The following is a 16376-nucleotide window of genomic DNA, read 5'->3' on the forward strand; positions in this document are numbered from 1 at the left end:
AGTCATTCTCTTTGGAATGCAGGTTTGCTGGGGTTTTTGGTCTAAAGGTGATACAGCTTCCTTCTCTTCAAGAGTATTTTGTTGCTGTAGTTTTGGGTTTTATTTTTGTATTTTCTCACGAGATTTTATTTGTTGTCTTTGGTACAAAGAAGGGAGCATAGAAGAGCTCTTCAAGAATACAAAATATCTTTGCCCTTTTGATCATGATGCTTTCTCTGTTGCAAAGGTTATTTTCTGTGATGGCCCCTACACGAACATGTCTTATAAGAAGTTTCAGCAGCAGATTTTAGAGGGCACTGTGTACATACTTGACCTCATTGAAGTGGATGGTAAAATTCTCCCTAGTTTTCTCTGGCCTGGAATTTTATCACAGAATGACATAATGGTTTGGGTCTGAAAAGACCTTAAGGCAGGCACATCTTCCACTAGACCAGGTTGTTCAGAGCCTCATCCAGCCTGGGCTTATCATCTCCTGTGTTTATATTTCTCCAGTTTTCACAATACAGCCTGAAAACATTGATTTCTCTCCCTTTCTCTTTGCCACTGCACTCAAAGTTGATTATCCTGTCCTTAGTGGACTCCTTACAACCTGCAACAAAATAGGTGGAAAATTCTGGTCTCCCTCAATAGCACTTTATACCTTTGTCACATACATGCTACATTACAGAGGCACAAGAGAGAAAAAAACATTACACTTTTGTCTGGATGGAGAAATGAAACTCTTACTGTGATCCAGTGTTCTGCTTCTGTTGAGACAGTAACTAACTTTAAAAATGATTCATTCAAATGTAAATTTGGCACCCTAAACTTTAAGGGATTATCAAAAACCACTGTGAGAATTTTGTCATTATAATATATTTACAATGGAAAGAATAATTTACCAATTTAAGCAGTTTGTTTAATTTTTTTCCCTGTAGAATTATGAGAAGCAGTGTTTCAGAGTCCAATGCCCAGATAGTTTTATTTTGTGTTGCAATAGCTCATAGTCTCTTTTACCACATATTTTTCATCCCAAAATGATCTGGACATTTCTACCTCAGTATGACTTCCTAAAGGACTTCTCCTTGGGTAAGACAAATGTTTCACTGATTTTGTAGTGCTAGAGCAGCATTAAGACCCTATTTTATTTTTTTTTCTTTTCTTTTCAAGTGCAGCACAAAAACTATCCTGATTTTAACAAAAAAACCCCAAAACAACAAACATACAAAAAAAAAAAAAAAAAAAAACAAAAAAAAAAAACACACAAAAAACCAATCAAAAAAACAAATTAAGAAACCAGGCATAGAAACAAACCAAATTGACTAAAACATTCTAAACAGAATTTCACCCTACAACCAGTTTACCAACATCGATTAATTAATCCTCGAGACATTGAAGTTAGTTACTGTGGATGGAGACAAATCAATGGCCTGAGACTGTTCTGAGAGGGCTGAGTCTCTGTGCTGGTGTTTGTTAGATGTGCCTTGAAATGTCAGGCAGAGCCATTACTGTGGGGGCTGCACAAGTAACCTTTTCTGGGATGGCAGAAAGGAAATGGGGGTTATAAAGGCAGTCAAGTCCTCCACTGAGCTGACTAATGCACTGCTTATTTCTCATGACCAAAGGATAACCCTCAATCATTTCAAATTTGGATGCAGAAATCTGAAATCTTCACAGAGCGCATACACAGAAAATCCTCTTGTTTGTGTCTGTATGAGGCTGAAAACTTTTGATCCTACCTTCAACAGCAAAAAATGAAGACATTTCAAAGCAAAAAAATGAAAGCACTTTCTAAAGTAAAGAGTCACATTTCTGTAAAAGAATCATAAAATCTTTTACTGACTTCTCAGTGCAAATTTTCTTTAAAATTGAGCTTTCTGTCCAGTAGAAACATGGCCACTTTTGACAGACTTTTAATTAAGAAAAATACTTGCTTAGTGCACGGCATTGAACCATCTGAGATTTTTTTTTTAAACACAACAGCATGAGCACAGATATTCTCCACAAGAGTTTAGGTTCAAGAAATAGGGTTAAAACAGCCTGGTGATCCCAAATGCCCAGCATACTCAAAATAAGCACTTTCCAACAGTTTCTCTGCCTTTCTCAATGGTGTTGCTGAGTTATCTGACATCACTTCCATGGTTCCCAGTTCTTTGCTGGACTGGGACACAGGGCTGTGTCCATGCTGTATTAAACACTTCACACAGGCTCTCTGTTGGGGAAATGTCTTTTCTTGCACAACTGACCAAGGAACCTACGAAGACAAATATTTCTTTAGGTGGGCTAAGTCTTGCTTTGCAATTCTCTGTTTCTTAGGACAACAGAAGAAATTAGGGAACAGTAGATCCAAGTTAGAATGAGGACCTCAGTTGGTCACTGAGGAAAGAAAGTCAAATCCAAGTTCCTTCAGACAAATAAAGCTTTCAGAGTTATCTCAATCTGAATTTTCTCATTTTTTCACTGTGTCTCGAAAAACAATCATCTTTACAGCAGAGTAGGCAACAAATAAAGGAAATAGTACAAAAGTGTGGTTGCAGCTCTCTTGGGAGAGGAGGAGATCAAATAAAACCGAGTTCAGCCCAGGAAAATAATTGGAAGATGGCTTTGTACTCTTAGAAGAGCTGTGAGAATAATGGAATGTACTGTATTCTTTTCCTGCACTGCAAATAAGATGCATATTCTCCTGAGGAAAAAGGAGTTGCATATTGAAATGCCCAATAGTTTGAAAAAAAACAGCATCAAGATAGAATTTAAGTAATGCTCTATATGCCCAGTAGTAGCAGTAGAAATATATGTTTCAAAGTAAGGAGTATCTGCCTATGTGGAGAGAAAAAGAAATTAATAAAGGAATAAAAAAAACAACTGATAATCATGTGGGTGTGGGGTGAAAGGATGTATGGAGTTCTTATGCAAAAAAATAGAAAAGCTATTTCATTCTTGTTTGGTGGGAGTCAAGTGGCTGATGTATTTTTGTGGCTGTGATAAATAAAAAAATGCATATAATTTTTTTGCTACTTTAAACACTTAAACACATATATTTAGATTTATGGCATGTTGTCTTCTCTCAGTACAAGAATGCTGGATTACAGACAATACCATTTTCTAATAAAAAGCCTTCCTTTGCCTCCATGTCCAGCAAATGGAATTATTTCTATTGAGGCATAAACCTGTACTTAGCTGCTTAGCTGAATAATGTGGCATAAACTCTATGTATATATTTTGTTCACACACTGTCACATTTAGTCTTTGTCCCAAAACTTGGTAGCTGACTTTGTATGAATCAGGAGCAGCCAGACAAAAGCCCCACAAGCTTCCATGGTTGTTTCCCTCCAACCATTCTGGAGCTTTACAAATTATTCTGCACTGATGAAAAATCTCTGGGCTTTCTGACACTGAGCTGGTGGCCTTTGAAGCTGCTGGGTGTGCTTGGGATGTGCTTGGCCCTTTAAGCTACATTCCAGCCAGGCAGAGGCTGTGCTTCCTTCTCCATTTAGTGTTTAGGTGGTTGGAGCACTGGAAGGGGTTATATTGAAGATGTTGTTATCAATATTTAGCTCCCTGTGTGACTTCTTATTTTTAGGGAGTTGGCCACCTTCCCTCAGGCTGGCACTTGTGTGACAGTCCCTATTTTGGATTTGGAATGCCCCAATATTTGTGCCCAGATTCAACCCTTATTTTGCCTGAGGTAGACATTAACTCTGATCTCACGTCCTCAGTGGAGCTGATGCAAATGGCATCATTTCACCTGGGTCTTTTTAAACTGAAAAATCATATTTGTTTCCTGCAAAAATGGTTTTCTCATGAAAACTCCATACAACAGGATGGTATTTTTCTCTCGTGAAAAAATTGTAAAAAGAATTTTATGCCCAGTTTCCGTTTCGAGTGATTTTCAGAGTGCTGTAAGTCTAAATAATGAAAGTAGAGACTAACTGTTAAAGAGAAAAGATAGAGAGATTGAGATTGTTTTCTTTTACAGTACCAATAAACTGCTGCTGGACAAAAACCTGGATGTTCTGTTTCTCTACATCTTCCCTCCTGCACTCTCCACTTCCCCCAAATAACAGAATATTTCTCTGTCAGGACCCCAAGGGCAACAAGGGACAGGTAGCTATGCTGAAATTGATGACTTAATTAGCTGCTATAATTTATTGAGTATGAGCATAACAATATACTGAATAACTTGCAAGGTGCCACTTAAGTCAGGATGATTGACATTTGATGAAAATTTGTTGACAAGGAGCTCAACATGACCCAGGAAAGTGCACAGGTAGCCCAGAAACCAACCATGCCCAGGGCTGCAGCCAAGGCAGCGTGGGCACATCAAGGAAGGGGATTCTGCCTCTCTGCTCTGGGCAGGTGAGACCCAACCTGCAGAGCTGGGTCCAGATGTGGGGTCCCCCACTCAAGGAGGACATGGAGCTGTTGGAGCCAATCCAGAGGAGAACACAAAGATGCTCAGATGACTGGAGCCCCTCTGCTATGGAGACAGGCTGGGAGAGCTGTGTGTGTTCACCTGGAGAAAGCTCCAAAGGATTATTCTGACACCTTCCAGTGCCTAAAGGTGCTCCAAGAGGCTGCAGATGGACTTTGGATAAGATTATGGAGCGACAGTTCAAGCAATAATGGTTTTAAACTGTTGTTTAATGTTCAAACTTTTAAAGGTACCTTCTCACTCTCATCATCTAGTTGGAACTAAATTACCTTTAAGGTCTCTTCCAACCAAAATAATTCTGTGATTCTATGACTTTTGTCAAGTCTACAACTATGTCAATCTACCACATTTCTGGTATGTGGAGATATTATATTCCACTTTATAGTTACTCAGAGTTATGTTTTAAATTGACAGTAACTTTTTCACCCTGATTTCCACTTGATTTGAAGGAAAGAAACACACCCAATTTATACCTGCATTGCTGTTTCTTGAAGATGATTTGGAATGTCAGATTTCTTCTGATCCCCAACCTGGCAGTTCTCTCCTGTTCCCTCCCTCACAGTGGGACAGAATTCAGGTGTCAGGTCAAAGGTAAATGGCATGGAAGAAGAAGGATAAAATTTTCATCAGATGCAACTTACTTCACTGAGCAACTAATTAGACAACATGTACTCAGGTTTGAATGGCACACAGAGCCAGAAAAGGTTTGAAATGCAAGGAGGATTGGGAGGTAGAATAATCAATACAGATATTTGTATTCTGCAATCAATGGAAGTTGTATTTTTAAATCAGGGTAAAATTGATTTGTGAATTTTTTCTTTTTTCTAGAAAAGAAAACAGGTGTGAGGTTTACAAAAAAAAGGGAAGGTGAATAATTTGACTTCTTTTTCTATGCCTGATTTCTAGTTGCTGTCTAATGGCTGAACTGCTTTGAGATGTCATCCTAAACTGCAGTTTGTAGAAACACTCCTGTGGCACATTGGTCTATATATATTGGGTTTTTTCTGTCTCTAAGAGATCCAAATGACATGAGACATCAATTAGAGTTCAAAATTCAATCCATTTGTGGAGCCTGTGAATTTATTTAGCTCTAGCTCTGTAAGTCCTTGGAACACATTTTTGGAAGGCAGCTGTTGCACAAGCACCTCTGTTTTCTAAATACATGATTGAGTTTACAGCTGTTTAAAACCACTTTAGTTTTGGCATAAAGACAGTGCATATGCCTAGGTCAGCTTTGAATCATCCTTTAATTTTCCCCGAATCTCTTAATTCAAATTCTAATTTTTCTGTTTTGTATCTAGCTTGATTATTTCATTTGGGTGTTTTCTTCTTATTGCTTGGTTATTTTTTTTTTTTCAGAAAGGCATGCTTAGATAGAAATTATTCCATTAATTTCAAGCAATTAACTCAACACTTGCTTGGGTTAATATCTTCATGGCATCACTGTAGTGATCCAATCAACTCAATTCTTATTTTCTTTATTTTTCTTAAACAAGATTCTGTACTAGTTTTTGAATGCTGCAGTGTAGTTGTGCTCTTCAAGTTTTTCTTTCCATTCATTAGGCTCTCAACATGTATAACCCCAGGAGTCTTCGTAATATTTGTTGTGCAATCTACACATAACAAAAATCATTGCAAAGAGGACAGGGAGCACCTTGGATGGAAAACAATCAGCTTAGGTTCCTTGCTCAAAGGACTGAAGGTAATAGGAAAGTTTTGCTGATGACAAATTCAGTTGGTGACCAGTGTGGATTGCCCAGAATAAGCAAGATACTCATTTTTTTGAGAACACAGTAGACAGAAATCTGACAAAAATGTCATAATTGCATTTGCTCCTCTCAGGGGTAAAGGAAGGACCCTTCCATCAGCCAGTTTTCTGTGTCTGGGAGGAAGGCTGAAGATCCTTGAGGAATGCTGGCTTGATGGGAATGAAACTTGCTCAGGAGGCTCCCAGCACACCCTGGGATCAAACTCGCTCTTCAAAGAAGTTTTACAGTTAACCAGGAGATCTCATTAAGGTGATGTCTGCAACTTCTGATGCCCTGACACACTTCTCAACCCTGTAGATCAGAGACAAGTACGATTTAAGATTTCAAGTCTCAGATTTTTTTAATTGCTCATCAGGGAGCATTTGCCTCACAGCTTGAATGTTAACAGAGTATCATGAAGTTTGGATTAAAGAACACTATTCCTCCCTTTCTTTCAGCAAGACAGGAGACACTTGCCTTTTGTGATCAGTTGGCTTCTACTGTTTCTTCTCTTCATTTTATTTAGTTAGTTATTTTTACTGCTGGGAAAAAAAAAAAAAAAAAAACAACCAAAAAAAAAACCCCATAGTTGTTTTTATGTGAAGAAAAATTAATTCTGTGGGTGGGAGAAAAAGCAAGATTGACTACAAAAGAAAGTTAGGAATTCAGGTAAATAAAAGAAGCACAATGGAGAGAGCATGTGGATATTATCTGATGAAGCTGATAGCTTTGCTGGAAAGAACTAAAATGACCAGATAAAGAGAAATATACTCTTTTTTTTTACCCCAGTCACTATCACACAAAAGATCAAGGAGGTAAATTACCAACAGATCCAAATTCCCAACAAGAAAGTGGTTTAAAAAGATCAGTCTTGAAGTCAACTTTGTTTATGAACATCATATAGTGGCTTTGGATCAGACAAATCTCAGAATGGATATAAAATTCCTTAGCATAGCAAAGAAATGCAAATTTAATGGAAATTACCAAAGACCAACCTCTTTTCTTCCCCTATTCCCAGGACTGATAAAACATCCTATGATGAACTTATAGCCACAACATATTTGTGAGCAATGTAATTTCACCCTGAGTTTGGGCTGCCTGTAAGTCCTCTCTGGCCCTGTAGCTGGGAATACTCCAGGGAGCCCCATGGACTGTTCTGCTCATTCTGTGGTCACTCCCCCAACAAAAGTCAATTTCTACACCATAAGAAGGCTCCTTGTGGTCAAATAACACAGTTTTGCAGCAGAAGGAAACAGACCCTGCCAGTACCAGACATGGGGATTTTCTCAGGTGAAATGCACCCTGGAGATGTGTATTTTATGTGTATTTTTGTCTCCTGATTGCAAAGGGAAAATCAGGTGACGACTCCACACAGAGAAGCCTGGTGATGAGCAAGAAGAATACCTACAAGGTAGAGATGGAATTTCAGGGGTGATCAACAAAGTTCTTATGTTCCTCCAGCAACACTAGGTTGGTGCAGCCTGTGACTTTTCATGGCAAGGAGAACTGCCAATGACAAACAAATCCAGCCTCAATGTCCATCTTCTGTGGGTTCAAACCCTCAGGTCTGTGTAGGTTTTGTTTAGGCATTGAAAACATTTACATTGGTTGAACAGGAGCTTTTTACTACTCAAAGAGGGACCACTGTTTCTCTGCATGAAATTTGTTTATGTCTGTGAACCAGTTACTTGTTCTGGGGGAGAAATTCATAGCTGAGAAGCAACTCCTCGATTGTGAGTACTAACCTCAGTCACTGCTCCAACTGCTGTCAAAACAACTCCTCCACTCCAGTCAGATCAGCTCTTCTGTTTATTTACCACAATTTTCTGATTTCTTGACTATTATGGGTTTAAATTGGACAGCATCACTGCATGAGGGACTTCATATTTAAGTTAATAATCCATTTGATTCCCCCAGTAAGAGATTTTCTATTGCTCTGAGAATGTTTACAGTCTGATTCAGTCCATTTCTGTGCTTGCTGCAGTCACAGTCATGCCTCTGGCTCAGTCACTTCATGCAGCATCATACTTTGCATTCTTTAGGTCTTTAGATTACCCATAAGCCTACAAGTGTTTTTAGTACTTTTCTCCTCCTCACAAAAATCTCATTATTTCTCACCCTTATGGGCTCTGATATCTGAAGTTGTCCTCATTTAAAGTTCATTTTAACTCTCCTCTAATTTTCTTTTGAAGATGCAGGTCCTTGCAGAACTAATGTTTTTAACACTGTTAATTGTGCTATGTGTCTTGAAAAAAAATACACCTAACAACCTTCTTGATCATACTCCCTGGTTAGTTTTTTTATCTGGCACTTAAATCCCTTGGTTGCCCTATTAGGATGGAAGTAGTCCAAATTAGTGGTGTGTTGCCACTCTGATATGATCACCTAGTTAATTGCTAGGCCCTTAGAGATTGCTTATTTTTTTGCTCTAATTATTTCTTAGGACAATATTCCTGTCACCTTCAAGCTGTGTATATACACCATGCAACAAGGAAGTCTTTTAAATCTGAACAATAAATTATCTTTTACTTTCTCAATAATATTGACCTAACCCTTAGAAAAGATTAAATTTTCTCACTCACCCATGTACATTATAGTTTATATTTGTGTTGAGAAACTGTGCTTTTGCACTAATTTTTCATTTTCAGCATAAATACAACAAAAACATATTGTGGTTGAAACTTGTGTTACACCTGATTAAAACTCACTAGCAAAATTTTTTACAGAGTTTCAAATAGCAGGTTCTCTGCTCAGTGTCCTGATGTCACCAAACCAACTTTGGTTAGCACTTGCCCCTGCAAGAAGTCAGTGGCTGACTTAGCGACAAAACAAAGATTTAATTCCTCAGTTGTTTGCATGGTGAACTTAATCAAAGCACAGCACATCTCCCTTTGGGCATTTCCTTCCTCTGCAAATTGTGATGCAGGGAGGAGTAAAAGAAAAGCAAAAAGTTTTGTCAATTCCCCTGATCTTCTTGACATTAGATCAAGAAGACTGAGGGGAGTAAAAAATATCCTTATTTCTTTTCTGATTCAGAGTGTTATGGTTTTACAAGTAATTCTTTACAGTTCGGTGTACAAGAACGTAAAATCCTTGGAGAGAACTCCTGGCGGTGTGTTAGATTGATGCCTCATTTTGGACTACCATTCCTTAGGACCTGCTCTGCAGATCACTTGGGGTTCACAGAGATTCTTCTCCAAACTTAGGGTATATATTTAGCTTCATCTTTTATTGGTGAGCATCGACATCAGAGCAATTCACTTGTGCTCCTGTTACAGGCAACAGAACTCTGACAGTCAGGGTGCTTAATGGAAACTGGGGTTTGCTTCATCTCAATCAGAAGTGATCATCTAAAATAGGTCAGATAGACTGTGCTCTGAAAATATGTATATTTCTTTTTTGATCACAAAGGAAGGCTGACTGCCTCAGGAACTATAGAACTTTTTAAATTTGGGCAGGATGAATCACAAGGAGTTGTAGATGGAGCAGTGAAATTGGCTATGAATCACGCTTCTCAAAAAATAAAAAAAGTAATCCATTTTAAATTGCTGCTGTGATTTCCAATAAAAATGATCCTTCAGTGTCATCACAGGAGACACCACTCACTCCTAGTTTTTAAATACATGCTTTATTGTTGTATAGCTGGAGGATTTTCCCCAAATTCACTGTTAACTCTATTCCAGCAATGGTTTGAAGAAGTTGTAACTTTTGGAAGTAACAGTCATCAGAGAAACACTCTGAATGGCCTCAGAGAACCCTGCATTTTGTGTAATCTCCCCAGAAATGGACTTTCCATTCTCAGTGAGGATGTCTTTTACAAGCAGGTGCTGCAGCTGGAGCTGGTACAGGTTTTACTTGACTCAAGTGGGAGATTTTCTATATCATGTAGTCTGGAGCCTTGAAAGCAACAGCTCTTCTTGCTCTTGTTCTCCAGCTGAGGAGCTTTTTTGATGAAAGGACTTTTTCTTCTGTGAAAATGTCAGTCACAAAAGCCTAAATGTTTTTGAGTGTACTGATTTCACCAAAACTGGGCTCTTAGCATAAGCTGGGATGAGATCAAACGACAGTGATGTAAAAATAACTCAATAATCCAAATATTTTTCTGGAATGTGGGTGATGTAACTTCAATTCCCATGGTGAAACTAAATAGGTATGCAAACTTTTACACTCTGTACAGTTTAGGTGTGTGTCTGCTGCATACAGCTATCATCTATTCTTGAAGTAGAGCATAAATTATCTGTTCACAACAGCAGCTAACTTTCTTTTTTTCCCCTCTGCTTTCCCCCTTACTGGCCTTGCAAGCAGTGGGATTCTGTACTTTTTCAACTGCTTGGGATGATGCACCAAATATGAACAATATGCAATTATAGATCAAAAAGAAAAAGCTGCCTTTACCGCCCTTTCAAACACCATTTAAGAAAGGAAAGATTTTACAGCAAAGTATGGAAAGTTGACAGTGTTTAGGGAGCACTGGAGAGAGTGACAAATAATTTACTAGGCTCAACTCCTGATAAATGGTGAATACTTGTTCTGTTTGACCAAAATATAGCTTTGATATGAGTGGTTTTGGCATCTTACTGCCTTGTGAGAAAAATTACACAGTTTCAGGTTTTGACTCAAGCAGATGCTCTGTGCCTTATGTGGCTTTGTGTTTTAGGAGCTCCAGACCCCTTTCTGTCTTTAATCTGCTGCTGGTTTCAATAACAATGAGAAAGGAAAGGAAAGGGGAAGGGGAAGGGGAAGGGGAAGGGGAAGGGGAAGGGGAAGGGGAAGGGGAAGGGGAAGGGGAAGGGGAAGGGGAAGGGGAAGGGGAAGGGGAAGGGGAAGGGGAAGGGGAAGGGGAAGGGGAAGGGGAAGGGGAAGGGGAAGGGGAAGGGGAAGGGGAAGGGGAAGGGGAAGGAAAGGAAAGGAAAGGAAAGGAAAGGAAAGGAAAGGAAAGGAAAGGAAAGGAAAGGAAAGGAAAGGAAAGGAAAGGAAAGGAAAGGAAAGGAAAGGAAAGGAAAGGAAAGGAAAGGAAAGGAAAGGAAAGGAAAGGAAAGGAAAGGAAAGGAAAGGAAAGGAAAGGAAAGGAAAGGAAAGGAAAGGAAAGGAAAGGGTCCAAAGCATCTAGCTATTGACTTTTGAAGAATTTTGACTTTTGGAATGATGTGAATAGAATGGCATCAGCAGACAAACACCATAGTTCTGCAAAGTCAGGGACTGTGAAGTTTCCCACATCAGCCTTCCCTCTTCTTCACTATCTCCCAGTCACAGAGAGGAGGGAAAGATGGATCTCCAGGCTGGGAAAACTGAGGAGAGGTCTCAGGAAGTGAAAGCAAGAAGCACAAAGCTCATGTTTCAGATGGAGATTTCTCATAGCAGGAAACTTCCTTCTGAAGACCTTAAACCCTCCCAGCCAGGCAGACGAGGAGCAGTTCAGCTGAGGAGGAGTTCAGCTCCCAGCACCCCTCACTATCCTGTAAACCACATCACCAGAGTTGTCAAGCAACCTTCCTGTTTCAATAGGATTATCCTCAGAAATCCATTGTGGGATAAGTTGTGTGTCATTTTCCCCATGATATGGGAAAGGGACCCAAAGGTGAGAAAGGGTCTCAAAGAGATGTGAGTCCCCAAAATTTCCTTTAGATAAAGAAATCCAAGCTATGTTTAGTTTTTTAAGGTTTTCAGCATTGCTGATCTTGATTGCCAGCATTAAGGCACATGAAAGATCCCATATTTTATAACATTGTCAGCTTTTTTTTCCTGGAAATCATATCCATTAAAGGTTGCTGACAGACACCCAGCACAGGGCTGAGCAGGAAAAACATAAAGTAATATCCATTTTTCTGGTGTTTCATATACCAGATTAATTTTGAAAGCATTTATTTTCTCTTCATTCGAGTGGCTTCTTTTCAAGAGTATCTTTCCAAATATTCCCCCTTTTGTGGAGCCTCCCAATTAGCTTGAACTCACTGCATCTTGAAAACAACAAAAAAAACCACATTAAAGCAACTGCAATTTAAAAGAAGAAGTGATTAAAATACTTTTAATTGAGGCTTTTCAGGAATTGCCATCACCTCTATTATTTCCTGTATTTCTTTTTGGTTCTCTGTTTATCTAAACGGAGTTTTAAATTTCCCTCTTCTGACTTCACTACCTCCCAAACTAGACTAGAAAATTTTATTTTCAGAAATGATATAACTGTATTTATTGCTTCTGCTGCTGCAGGTAGGGAAATGTTGCAGGATATATTTAATTTTCCTATGGAAATTCTCATCATGGAACACTTTCCAAGGAAATCATTGGAGTAAACTGTCAATCAAAGATTGTATTGTAGATCTAGTAATTATTAACTTGATAATCTTATTATCACTAAAAACTAAAAAAAAATGTTTCCTTAATCAAAAAATATACACTTAATTTAAGTTCTTGAAGTTCTGCATCTGTATGGAAAATGCTTGCCTGAAATGATCACTCATTTTTCACAAATATATTCAATGACCTTTTTTGTTTTTAAAAAACTTGTTGATATGTAAGAAACATATTCCAACTGGAGACTGCCCTGTGAATCATTAAATGTGTTCTTGAAGTCCAGAGAATAAGCCCATGGTTATTTGAATGTGGAAGTCCTTGAATTGTATATGTAAATATTGTGACAGTAGTTAGGAAAAAAAGGTTTATTTTATATTTTACCATGCAGATACATGCATAACTCTTTAAAATGGCTATGAACAATTTTGACTTATGCTTATTCAAAAGCATATTGACTTATTGGAAAAGTGTACTGACATATCTATAAACAAATCTCAACTATTTTGTTTTGCCTCCTTTCCTGCTTCTTATTCTGATAGTAGCAAATATTTGGAATATTTTGCATTTTAAAAATGAGAAAGTGCTACTTTTTTGGCCTCAGTCCCATAATGACACTGAAACATTAGGCTTCACTCTCTGTGTCACTTGTTCTCTCCATTTGCTGTTGCTGTTCAGTCCAACAACATTTCCCTGCACTTTACTTTTACACACAGCTCTGCCTTTTCCTTGTGGCTTTCATCCTCTGACTGCTTTGGCCTTCCCAGTTTTCTCTTCAATCTTCTACTGATTTCCAATTGTGTTTTTTTGTACTTGGTGGTTATGTGGATATTTCTATATCCACATATACAGTTACTGAATACAAGGGTGTCTTTTTGCACCTTCCAGGACATCTCAATTCTAATACAGGAGAAATTACGGTTTTATAATTACACCTAGAAAGCCTGGGAAGCTTTTCCAGTGTAAACAAAAAAACTACCAACCAAAAAAAACCCCAAAACCAAACAAAAAAAAACACCAACCAAAAAACCCCATAACCCAAACAACACGATCAATAAAAAACCAGACATTGTGTCAGTGTTCACAAGAAGAAATAAATACATTTTATTCTTTGATATGTACATAAATACATGAAAATATTTGCTTTCTATGTATATATTTTTGTTTTCTAAGACAGATTTATGTATGTTTATAGACTTCCCCTTAGGACTGTGCTAATCTTTGACATGTTCAGCACATAGTAAACTTTAACCAGAGTTCTGGTTAAAGTTTAACCAAACACACATGGAAACACATTTTCCTCAATGTTTTTCAGCTCTGTTTCTTCACAATACATCCAGATGGAACAAGTTTGTGTGTGAAACTATTACATATATTCTTGTCAATATTTTTTTGCAGAAGTTACATTTATGTAAAATTCAATGAACTGTTTGACAAACACAGCTGAAAACTCTTCCACATTGTACAATTTTACTGCTTGGTGTCTATTCAATAATTTAGAAGAAGCAGTTTGAACTATGCAATTTTTTAGGCACTGTGACAGAAAATATGTCTCATTTAAGAAAAATGGTGCGTTTTTCACCTGTGTAGGTCAGAAACGCATATTGATGTTTTTAGATTGCAGCCCAGAGACCTGTCTCTGTTAAGTTGAACAGAAAATAATATGGTTAGAACTAAAAAGGTTTTAAGTAGGCTCAATTGATCTGTCCTGTCAAGATTCCTAGTGGGAAAAAGAAAAGCAAGAAAAAAGAGTTACTAAGTCAATATATATATTTTTTTTTTTAATTTTTTTTTTTTTTTTTTGAGGAGGAAGTCTGCAGTGCTCAAAGCCTCATCCCTTAAGGTTTCCCAAGAAAAAGAAAAGAAAAAGAGATTGAAGACTGGAAAAGTAGTAAAAGCCTGAAATTTATCAGGCTTTTCCTTTATCACAGGAAAAATAATTAAGATGGAGACCAACTTTCATGAAAGATTCCAACCTGTGGGCTGAAGCAAGAATCTGAGTGGAGAGACTTATTTCTGCTGGTTTGTTTTGCCTGTTTGTTTTGTCCACCACAGTTGGTTTTTCTTCCGTGTTCCCCTTGTTTGGGGAGCACAACATGCTCCCTAGAATTCATCCAAACTCCCTGATCCAAACGGACAAGAGTTGTATGAATAGGGCTGATGTCAAGTGTTTTAAAGATGGAGGTAAGTGTTTTTCTAATAGAATCCATCCTGGCTGAATTCCAGCTGAATCTACAGAAGAAGATTGTAGAAAATTATTGTGCAGTCAGGCAGGAAATTACAGTTGGAGAGAATTGTTTTCCTGGCCTTATTTTAGACCAACTTCTCTTAAAATATTTAAGTTCCTTATTTCTGAACAATTGTGGAATCCAATTGATTTTATTGTCACGCATAAAGAAAATAGTGTGGAGTTTTTCATCTGGCACCACTGAGAGAAACAGGCAAACAGAATTAATATTTTCTCACATGGAACACCACACAGATGATTGTATTCCAAACTGGGCGATTATGATAATGATTCACCTGCAGTATTTGCATGAGATGGTTGTAATGGAAGAACTGCTAAAACTCCAAGCTATCAGCTATCTGTGAACGTTTAGAAATCAGAGTTTATTTTCTCTTCAGTCTCTGCAATTGCTTTTTCCTAAAATATAACCCTGAGGGTGCCTGCAACTCCAGCACTCGTGCTTTATTGATTGAAGTTTCTTTGTTTCTTACCCAGTTCTGAACCTGCATCCTGGCTCATATTGGCTCTCTGCACTGGCTTTATGATCTCCTTTGATAGCCATGCACTCACTCTGCCTTCAAAAACTCCTTTATATTCCCTGGCTAGAGCTGCTCAGTGGGAGGCTTGGTCTATCAGGTTGTTGAAATTGCTGCTGATTCTGTAACCTCTCCCCAAAATGTACCTCCTGCGTGTCCTGCCCCTTGCAGGGCCACCCCCTCCCAGGAGAGGCGAAAGCTTTCTGTCTCACTCAGGGAAAGAGAAAATTGTAAGAAAATATGAAGAACAAAAAGCTTAGAACTTTATTCCCTGAGCCTGCAGACTTTATCTTTCTGTTTGTTCTGTCCGTACTCACTGCAGCATGAATGCAAGAGTGCTGAATGAGTGTTTATGTGAGGAAAAAGGATGTCCTCAGCTCTGCAGTGGTTTGCTACGCTCAAGTCTTTCCTTTATCCACAGAGCCTCTGATTTGAGATGGCTGATGCCCAAAAGGTAGCTTTTGTGTTCACACCTAACACCTGGCTTTGCCACCAACATCCCACATGCCACTGCACTGCATCTTGTCACCACAGCCAGCCCTATAAGGCACATTAGGACACACCTCACGTGTTTCCTATTCCAAGTTATAGATGGCTTTACACAAATAAGAAATGCTGGCACAGCATTTATCTACTCCTGAACAGTTAAAATTAGAATTTCCCCTTCAACAGGCTTTGGGCATTGACAGTGGCAGGTGTTTGGGAGACAGGACTGACAAAGGGCAGCCACAGGTAGCCATGGCCTGGATAGCTCCTTTGCCAATGTCCATGTTTGTGTTCAGAGTGAGCTGAGCCATGAGGTAAAACTTGCCATCCATCCTCTTTGAAATGCTGTAATTCATCCTGAGAGGCTTTGAACAGTCCATGAGACAGAAAAGGGATTTAACACCTGCAGAAGGTGAGAAGAAAGAAATAAAGATTGCAAAGTGCTGAGCAGGATGACAGAATTGTATGAACAAAGCTGCTTGTAGCTGACACTTTACAATTTGACAGTCAGGGGATTTTTCGGTTAAGTTTTCGCCTTACTACCTTCATGCTGGAAAGACATCTTTGTGATGAAAAAGCTACTTTTTGCTGTTAAAGACAGAGACATGAATTTTTCTCCCACACTGCAATTAAAAAAATACTGTCAGAGTATAATATCAAGAGGAAGCTCCAGTCAGACC

This window comes from Passer domesticus, chromosome 4 (assembly GCF_036417665.1).
Source record: "Passer domesticus isolate bPasDom1 chromosome 4, bPasDom1.hap1, whole genome shotgun sequence".
In the NCBI taxonomy this organism is placed as follows: domain Eukaryota; kingdom Metazoa; phylum Chordata; class Aves; order Passeriformes; family Passeridae; genus Passer; species Passer domesticus.